Here is a 10,765-nt window from a genome sequence, read left to right as displayed (position 1 = left end):
TCTGCAGGACAACAATATGAAGACAGCAACTACAACTCTCCAACAATAAGGTATGTTTTCCTATTCCTCTTAGTAGAAGAGATGTACTCGTCATAAAGATTTCACTTCCAGTTACGGATTGGTTTTCTAAGGACTTAGGAATCGATCCTACACAGTATAGATTCTAACATGTTTTCCTTGGTGCCCATACACACAAGTTATATTAGAAGATTTAGTTCCCTCAATCGTTGAGAGACCTTAGGTGTAACATCCTGAATTTTTCGAATATTAAAATTTCTTTTAAAAAGCCCAAATGTTAATTCTATCTTTTTTTTCTTTAAAAGGGGTAGAATTATATTAGGTATAATAAAAACAAATAAAATAAAACCCTAGGAAATCACGTTTGATGCATCTCATGCTGGAGCACAAGCTTTTATTTGTTAGTTTGATTGTTAAGGCATTTATTTGAAATTAAGCATATGATTTGAATTTGAATTCAAAAGGGGGGAAACAAATTCTAAATAAAATAGAAAAAGGAAAAAAAAACCTTTCTCTCTCTCCCCTTACCCAATTTTCAGCCCCCCATCGAGCCATTCCCCGCGCCTGCACACCGGCTCCCGCGCCCTGCCTCGCTGCAGCCTGGGCCAACATGCCGTCGCGGTCTCGGTCTCGCCCACGCCCCCGCCTTCGTCCATTGCCACCTCGGACCCACACGTCGGCGCAGCTGTTACCCCACCACCCACCTCGCTCGCTGCCAGCTCGGGCTTGCCTGTCAGCCATGCCGTTGTCTTCAACCGTCCGCCCGCGGGCTGCGGCCCGCCTCACCCGTGCACGCCCAAACTCCTCACGGCCGCAACCGCCAGCCTGCCCCCCATGACACTCGTCTCCACGTCATCCGTCCTTCAAGTAGGAAGACCCGGAGCCCCGTGCGCATCCCGCTCCCCATTCGTGCAGTTGCTCAGCCATCTCCCTGCTCTCGCACACCCCGGAGCGCCCTTGTCAAGCCGACGACGTCCGTCCATCGCCGTCGTTGTGCTCCCATCGTCCCTCTTGCGCCGGTGAGTTCCGCCCAGGCTTGGTGTACTTAGGACGTGCCCTGGTTCTTACTCCATTCCCTCGAGTCCAGTCACCTGTAATTGCCACCATGACAGGCCCGCTGAGATTCGTCGTCGCCATGTCGAAGTTGCAGTCGCGCCCCGTTGTCGAGGACGAGGAGTGAACTCCGAGCTTTGCCTCACCGACACCGTATGAAACCATCCCTATGTTTTCGTGCCTGCCGTAGTCAAATCACTCTTCGGAGTTGAACTCCGCGCGCCCGCTCCGCCTCAACGTGGCACACTGTCACTAGCTCTTCAGCCATAGCACGTGCCTAGACCCCTGAACTCGTCGAGCCTCGCACAACCCTCCTTGCCTTAATCAGTCACGGATTCATCCTTTTCCTGTGCGGAATTGCTCACTGGAGTAACCTCTGCCCCGGCTGAGCCGCCCCGCTGCTGTTTGCCCACCTTCGGCCATCCTTACTAGATCACCACCCTTGTTTTGGAATAGAATGGGTTGATTCTCTGCTATCTCATCTCTCACAAGGTAATAATCATGAGTACAAACATGAGGAACAAAATTTGTGGGATGAACGGGTTGTTCCTCAAACCAAACACCCTTGTTTCCAATGCAACCACCTTGGTTTCGAGATTCAAGGTAGATACATCTAAGACCTTCGAAAAATACTCTTATGTGTGTATGTTGTTCTGCGAAAAGTAGTGACACATTGAGTGACATGCTGAACCTGATGCAGAGACTTAATTGTATCAACTGCATGAGTACATCTTAGGCGTCGTTTGCACATAAAAAGCCCTACCGATATGTAACCGGGAAAAGCTAATTAACCAGCATCTTTATCTAAAATGTTATCGGGCGTCTTTCAAATCTAACCATTTACGATTCTAGACAGTAGTACTTTTATGTTGTTTACTACACTGCTTCAGTTTTACCATCTTTGTTAATACTGATTTGTTGTCTATCAATGTTCACTAGAAACACTCGCCAGAGGGATAGGCTCAGGAGTTGACCTGAATTCAAGGACCGTGGGAATACATGAATACATGATGCTGCCTGTCCCAGCCAGAAAGCCAAGACCAAAATGCATGCTTCCATTTCCGTGCAGTTGGTTCTCGTGGAGAAATGGAACTTGGCAAATTAAATATCTCTACATCGCTCCTAGATCTCACTCATTCCTGCCCGGTGGCTGCAATTGCCGAATGCTCTCATCTAGCCTTCATGGCAAAAAAAATATGCCAGCCTTGGTTTGACACCCACCCACACTGGAACGCCAAGCCTAGTCGGCGTGAAGTAGTTTTTAATTAAGTCAATATTAGAAGCCCAATTTAGAACAATCCCTTGGGTCTTTCGATCCTTATGAGCGCTTTTCTAGTTAAGTATTACAGATCTGTAGCATTAAAACATTGTTCCTCTTATTCTTTGTATCTCTTGTAGGTATTAGACTTGTCGCAAACATTGTTCATCCTATTCTTCTTGGGTCCGGTGTACATGGCACTTTGGTGCATATATTAAATCATGTCCATCTATTCTAGATTTAATGTCTCTCGCCTTCAAGCGTAGAAGTGGATGTTAGTGGTAGAGGTTTTTTTTTATAAAATATACAGGACAATAGTGGACGTTAGATCTAGAATACATAAACATGATTTAATATGTGCATTATATGCATGATTTGCTATGTGTATCAGATATGTTCCCCTAAACTTTTATATCAAAATAGAGCAAATTTGCAAACAATCGATAATAAAAGAGGCAATGGTGTAAGACTAGGAACGTCTTTTATGGGCTGAGATAACACTGTTATGTAATTATAATGAAATATGGGCAAATGGAGGTTTTGTTTCAGAAAAAAAAAAGGGATAACGGTGCAAAGTTTGAAAAACAGGGATGAAAATAGAGTCAGTCGAGCATAGGCAACCATGCAATTGCCCCTTTCTCTATTTATGAACTCTGCATCACACTGCAACACCATTATATGAATTTTTCAAGATAAAAGAAAGAGCGGATCTAATAAGGAATGACAAATTACTTTGATAGTCATATGAAAACATAAATAGTTTATATGCTCGTAAATCCTATGATATCGTGTACAGTACTCAAACAAAAGGGCCCTTAAAGTTTATGTGGTCAATACTTGATCGGATGGACTAGCAATAGAAAGAACCATTGCATTCAACTTTGAGACCACTTTCATGAGATACTTTTCTACAAAAGAATCATACTCTTTTCTCCACTGACAACCTCCAACAATATACTTAAGGATGCATCAACCCTCGAGTTTCGCATAATTGTTGTACTGGACGATCCAGACATATTGTGTTTAAAACCCTCCACCTAAATGTGTAACAAACATTTAATACAAATATTGTCGTAATAGTATTAGGGATGAAAACGGATAGAAGTGTACCAATAAGCCTCTCTTCTGTTTTTGTTTTCGCATTTTATCATTGAAAACGGGGTCGAACCTAGAATAGTCGAGATCAGAAATATTAAGCAAAAACTTATAATTTAATACAAACACACAAGACTAGCAGGGCAATAACATGAAATAAATAGATACATAGAGGCAACATTACATTGTTATTTGGTTGCTAGTGGTGCACATATAGCTACGACCAATGTTTGAGCCTTTAGTCTACTTGTCATTGAGGAGAGTTCATGGCTAGTATTATGACTGGCAGCCCAGCAGCCCTAATAAAATCAACTAGTCTATTTGGATGGATAAACATTAGTTAATTAGTCTGAGATAGAGTTTAGATGGATAAGTATTGGTTTGTTAGATAAGGTTGGTCGTCTGAGATAGAGTTTAGATGGATAAACATTGGTTTGTTAGATCTTAGATAAGGTTAATTAGCTAGAAGGTTGTTATCTCAACTAAATAAATGTACCCCTTCAATTAATGAAAGATCAAGCAGGCAAGTATCTTGCCCGCGCTTCTCCCACCTCGCCTATTGTTCATCGTGTCTATTGTTCATCACATTACCATTCATCTGCGCTATTGTTCACCCAAGATCTTGTTCATCCGGCGCTACTGTTCAACGTGGGTACTACTCATCCATTGTTCACCTCGTCTTCCCCAACCACCAGCCCGACGGTGCCCAAGCGTCGGGGTCCTGGTCCTAGACCCCAAACCTACCACTCGTATTACCTTTGTAACCCTAATTCCAACAATCTGGTATCAACGATGCCAAGTTCCGATGACACACCTCCAACAATCATAGCCCCTGCAGCTCTGCCATCGCCACCACCTCTATCGTAACAACCACCTCCATGACCGCCGGCCATACGACCTTAATTCCTCAAGCTACATTCTAGCCGCTAATGTTGCAACAGTTTGTCGTCCTCACCACCGCCATCAACAGCCTAGCCGACCGACTACCACCACCGCCACCACCACCAACATCTCCTTTTCCCTAGGGCCTACCAGGTTACGGCGGAATTGCACACATCCTAGCCACCACCAGTCCAATTCTAGACACCGCCAGCCCCTCGCCATCCATCCCAACTGTCGCCATAACCTCGTCATCAGCCATGCCCCCTACCATCACCCACATCTTCCCTAGTTCTGCCTTATGCATGTTCCATCGCACCAACAATGCCCTTACCCATCCACCAGAAACCATTCCCGCACTCCCCTTCCTCGCTCCCTAGTTTCACTGAAGACCACATCCCACCACACATCTACAATGTCGTTGCTCCTATCAACACCACCCCTCCCTTCCCCAAACTTCTTTTCCCTACTTTTGATGATAAAGAAGACCTCATGGGTTGGTTGAATCGCTGTGAACATTTCTTCCATGGCCACCACACACTTGACGCAGACAAAGTCTGGATCACCTCGTTACATCTCACCGGCACCGCCCAACAATAGTACCACATGTTGGAACGTGATGAGGGCACCATTTCGTGGCAGCGTTTCAAGGATTGTTCCACCAGCGCTTCGGCCTTCCCCTACAGAACAACTCTCTCAACGAGGCCGCACGTCTTCAATTCCGCTCCATAGTGGAAGACTATCAGGATTGATTCTTGGCCCTCATCTGCCACGCCGACCCATCGTCGGCGACGTACCAGCAGATACAACTCTTCATCGATGGCCTTCCATGACGCCTCCACGTCGATGTCGAGTTGTGCGCCCCTGCGGGCCTGTAATAGGCCATGGCCCTCGTCCGGTTGTACGAACACCGTCAGCCCTCTACGCGTCTATCGGTTGTGCCATCCCCTACGCTAGCAACACTGGCTAGGCCAGCGGCGACAACCTTAGCCCCAACAGTATTGACGTTCAAGTGCCTCACCTAGCATAGATGGTGAAGCGACGCCACTAGGGTCTATGCTACAACTAGGATGAGCCGTTTGGCGGGGCCATCATTGTGAACGCCTCTTCTACCTTGAGGTGACCACCGACGACAACGAGGTGGCTACTGCGGAAGATCTCCACCCCTTAATCTTGTGCCTTCCAGCTCGAGGACGACCTGTTTTTGAGGCCAGGAGAGATGTTATGACCGGCAGCCCAACAACCCTAATAAAATCAGCTAATTTGTTTGAATGGATAAACATCAGTTTGTTAGTCTGAGATGGAGTTTAGATGGATAAGTTTTGGTTTCTTAGATACGGTTGGTCGTTTGAGATAATTTCAAATGGATAAAGATTGGTTTGTTAGATCTTAGATAAGGTTGGTTACCTAGAAGGCCACTATCTCAACTATATAAATGTGCCCCTTCAATTAATGAAAAATCAAGCAAGCAAGTATCTTGCCCGTGCTTCTACCACATCGTCTACTGTTCAGCGCGTCTACTAGTCGTTAGCATTACTGTTCATCTGTGCCACTGTTCACTCGAGATCCTGTTCATCCAACACTATTGTTCATCGCGTGAACAGTATCGCGCCTTCCCCAAACACTAGCCCGAGGACGCCCAAGCACCAGAGCCCTGGTCCTAGACCCCAAACCTACCACTCATACTACCTCTTTTACCCTAATTCCAACGACTAGAATAATCATTTGTGCTATAATTTGTCATCTAAGGATATGAGGCTTTAGTTTATGCACTAATGCATATTAGGCTTATCCCGAATTTTTCAAATATGGAATAAATACAGGTTCAATCTGGACAAAAATGGATCCCGACCCTCTCCGTTTTTTGGCCAGTTTCAAGACTTTCTGCAAATACAAAAACAGACATCAAATATGAAAAATGGTACGAGTTGGGACTAAATTTTACCCGTTCGTTTTCAACCCTGATAGTAATTTCATGGTCTACACTTACTATATCAGATGAAATGCTAAACCAAAATTTTTAAAAAAACTAAATACTCAAGTAAGTCAAAATGGTACAAAATATAGTGCGAAAGGGACTCTAGCTGAGTTGGTTAAGTGGTATGAATAGTACTTTTTAGATACTTGAGTTCAAAAATCCCAATGGGATAAAAAATTTAGACTGAGGCAATACAACTTAAAATAAACCCTAGGGATGCAAGATACTCATCTCAGAAGCAGCCTATCGTTTCTTTGACCTATCGCCACTCCACCGTGCGGTAGGGGTCCACCCTCACCCACAACACTGGCAACACATTTGCCATGATGATCATGTCAATGGAGGGCACAAACAAGCAAGTCATACCCCAACCATGTCTTCCAGTTATCATGCATGAGAAACGAATAAAACTTCTCCCACTTCTGGATGAAACGACACTCTGCTTCTGAGTTCTGACCAAATGGTGCAACCAGGCAACATAGTTCGAGATTTCACAAACGTTACAGCAGCCAAAGCCACTCACCGCTAAAAAAATATAGCAATGGTGGTACATCACTCTCGTTTTAGACGACGGTCTTTCTAATAACATACATCCATTCCATGCCACATATTTTTCTTCTTCTCCATTCATCCGACCATGGTGCGCTTCCTGCCCCGTTGCCTCACTGTTTTGCAAAGAGTAGACAAAAAGTCACTACTCACATCATCGCAGTCAGCAACAAATACAATGCGCTGCCATAGGGGCCAGCAAGACCACGCCATACCTTGAGCCAGCTTGTTCTGGGTGGAGCACCATTGCTTCGAAGCCTTTCTGTACGCAGCGAGGATTTTCTCCATCTGGTTCATCATCAAGATCAGTGATGTCACCCACATAAGTTTGCTAAGGCATGATTAACACAACAATGGTTTCAAGTCGCCCGACTAGCTAGTCGAGACACCTAGGCGACCAGGCGACTAACCGCGATTAGTCGACGATTAGGTCGACTAATCGGGTCCTAGTCGACCTAGTCGTCCCTACTGGCCCTCCTGCGTATTTACAGGTACAGGACCTATATATATAATTATATGTATGTGTAATAATGTAATATTGATATATATATATGCATAGCATATAGCAATATAGCATATAGGAGGCAATATAAAAGTAACCAAATTACCAAACAAAACAAATATGAATACTAGAACAGTAGAACTGGACAGTGGAGAGTGGACAATTCAGATTTCAGAACATCATAGAATTATCAGGCACTTAGATAGTCAGATCACATTTCAGAATTAAGAATTCAGATTTCAGACTTACTAGTATATAAATGCCAAGTAGGCAAGTACATAACAGAACTACAGACTTACTATTGACCTAAAGCAGTAGAGCCTCATCCAGTTGAAAAGCAGCATCACTAGCAGCCCCTCCACCTGACTCAGATTCTTCTTCCTCATCCACTTCTTCTTGAGTTTGTACTAGTTGTTCAGCTGGATGATCACTACCATCTTCATCATCATGATAACTACCATCTTCTTCTCCAACATCTTGAGTATTCCTTGGACGCTTCCTAGTTCGAACATATGTCCTTGGATGAGGCTGAGAAGAGAGGTCCCCCTAACCAGACCACCAGCAGCCCTAGGTACATTTCGGCCCCGGAGACCCTCTGTTGCACCCAATGCTTCATCAGCAGCAGCCCAAAGATTACCACTATCAGATTCCTCGTCAACCCATTCATTTTCCCATTGAAACTCTTCAAGCACCAGTGGGTTGCTTTTCTTGCCTTTGGAACCGAGCTCTCTTATTTTTGCGAACCGATTTTCCATTTTCCGGTTGTAGCTCACATACACCAACTTATTTAATCTTTGGTGCTCTAATCTGTTTCTTTTTTTGTATGGACCTGCACATGCGCATACATGAAATCAGCAACCATTAGAAACAATACTACTCATATAGGGCCTATTTTATTGCTGCAACTCCAAAAGCATAAATAATACTTACTTGGGCAAAGTCACTCCAATTTCGTTCACATCCAGATGCTGAACAACATAGGCTAACAATCCTCTTTGCTAAGCATTGTAGTTCATATGCTAGGCCACCATAAGCTCCCCACCAAAGGACTAAAAAGGCAGCTTTGTTAGTTCATTAGCAAACACCAAATAACTAAATATAGTGTGACTGAAATACAAAAAAAACTTACTAGGATTTTTTCTCTCTCTATCTCTTATTGCTCCTTGCTTTGAGAAGCACTCACCTTTAGACCTCTCATAGTCATCCGCTTGCTTGCTAATTTTTGTTTGCTCATCATCATCATTGATCATCTTTCACATCACATCATTGAACATGGATCTAAGTCTAGCAGCTTATCTCCTATCTTTATCCTTTAAAGCAAAGAACTTGCTCGGATTCAAGTATAGGGCTGCTCCATACAGTTTTTGCTCCATTTGATTTTCCCATCTTTTTTCAAAGCATGATAGTACATCTTCTTGTAATCTTGGCTTATCTTTCAATGACTCCTTTATGGTGGCTTTTGCAACATCATTGTTGCCATGATTTCTGGGGCTGCTGGTGTCTCATCTCCATCAGCAATCCTTAGAGCAATGAGGAGTGGTTGTGAAGCCCTTAGACAGTTTTCCACTTTTTCCCAAAATGGCATAGAAAGCACAATTCTTGTGATTTGTCTCCCTTTTTCAGTGTTGGGAAACTTAGTTAGGTGCCACTCATCACTGACAAATAAACTCTTTAGACCATTTCTATGCCTAAGCATGCTCGCCAATGTTAGAAATGAGGTAGCAAATCGAGTCACACCTGGCCTAACAAGATCACCACCTAGCTTCTCTCTCATTAGGTTGTGAATTCTACCATGCTTGTAGATGAACCTCGACACTTTCTTAGCCATATTGATGCAGCTATTAAAGTCCTTGATCTTTCCAATGTCCTCTAATAGCAAATCCAAACAATGGGCAGCACAAGGTGTCCAAAACAAATGGGGGATCCTATCCATCAAGATTCTCCCTGCAGCTTTAAAATTGGCTCCATTGTCTGTGACAACTTGCACCACATGCTCTCTTCCAATCTTGTCAATTTGCTTCGCCAAAAAATCAGCCAACATGTTAGCATTAGCTACCTCACTTGAAGCATCAACAGAAGCTAAAAAGTAGGTCTGTGTCGGACTGTTTACTAGAAAATTGATCAAGTGACGGTGTGCTGCGTCGGTCCACCCATCGGACATAAGCGTGCAACCATATTCCCTCCAAGACGCTTCATGCTTCGACCTCAACTCGGATGTCCTCTTAACAGCCCTCTCAAGCCAAGGCACCCTAGCTTCATGGTATGATGGACCACGATATCCAGGACCATATTGCCCAATAGACTCCAACATAATCTCCCAACTTCTTGACTTGACGACATGCAATGGTATCTTATTTTCATAAAGAAATTCAGCTACATGGTCGTCAACTATTTGTTTAGCTTCTTTTCCCTTTTTTGTGCAGTGCTCTAGAGTGGATTGAGACGTTTTGGATTTGTGCCTCTCTGCAACTACCTCTTCTAGTGTCTTGCAGAGCATGGAAGCAATCGACTTTGAAGGCTTCTGAGTAATTGGTTTTGTTGTTGCAGAAACAACAAACGATGTCATGGTACTCTGAGAACTTCTCTTCTTAGCTTGCTTACATTTTGTCCCAGAACTAGGTTCTGTAGTTGCAAACTCTTCAGTTGCATCTTCATCTTCATCCACATTGATCAAAGGAAGATCCCTTGAATTCATTCTAAGATAAGCAAGCATATCCTTTGACACCAATTCTGGAACTCTTGCACATTTAACTGTGTCACCAAATCCACCAGCAAGGTGCTGTTTGAACCGCTTTATTCCTACATGGACTATCTTCTGATAGAAAATACATTGCACAAAATCTTTCTTTGTGGGTGAAAGTCGCCTACAGGGGGTGAATAGGGCGAAACTGAAATTTACAAAATTAATCACAACTACAAGTCGGGTTAGCGTTAGAAATAAAAACGAGTCCAAGAGAGAGGGCACAAAACAAATCACAACCGAATGAAGAGTGTGACACGCGGATTTGTTTTACCGAGGTTCGGTTCTTGCAAACCTACTCCCCGTTGAGGTGGTCACAAAGACTGGGTCTCTTTCAACCCTTTCCCTCTCTCAAACGGTCCCTCGGACCGAGTAAGCTTTTCTTCTCAATCACTTGGAACACAAAGTTCCCGCAAGGACCACCACACAATTGGTGTCTCTTGCTTCAATTACAAGTGAGTTTGAACTCAAGAAAGAATGAGAAAGAAAGCGATCCAAGCGCAAGAGCTCAAAAGAACACAACAAATCACTCTCACTTAACATTAAAGCTTTTGTGGAATTGGGAGAGGATTTGATCACTTGGGTGTGTCTTGTATTAAAAGCCTAGCTCTTGTAAGTGGTAGGAAGTTGAGAAACTTGGATGACTTGAATGTGGGGTGGTTGGGGGTATTTATAACCCCAACCACCAAACTA

At 43.7% G+C, this 10,765-nt stretch overlaps 2 long non-coding RNA genes across 2 annotated transcripts; one reads left to right on the top strand and one right to left on the bottom strand.

The window, feature by feature from the left end:
* Positions 1-750: 750 nt before the first annotated feature.
* On the top strand, positions 751-2,566 carry LOC103626213 (uncharacterized). The gene is made up of 2 exons (XR_552772.3): positions 751-1,037; positions 2,011-2,566. It is a non-coding gene; the product is annotated as an uncharacterized lncRNA (long non-coding RNA).
* Positions 2,567-6,877: 4,311 nt separating this feature from the next.
* LOC103626212 (uncharacterized) lies at positions 6,878-7,125 on the bottom strand. The gene is made up of 2 exons (XR_552771.2): positions 7,046-7,125; positions 6,878-6,946 (listed from the first exon to the last, which is right to left on the bottom strand). It is a non-coding gene; the product is annotated as an uncharacterized lncRNA (long non-coding RNA).
* Positions 7,126-10,765: the final 3,640 nt, after the last annotated feature.

This window comes from Zea mays, chromosome 5 (assembly GCF_902167145.1).
Source record: "Zea mays cultivar B73 chromosome 5, Zm-B73-REFERENCE-NAM-5.0, whole genome shotgun sequence".
Classification (NCBI taxonomy): domain Eukaryota; kingdom Viridiplantae; phylum Streptophyta; class Magnoliopsida; order Poales; family Poaceae; genus Zea; species Zea mays.
Note: the sequence above shows the minus strand (reverse complement) of the source record. Positions and strands in the feature narration are given on the sequence as shown.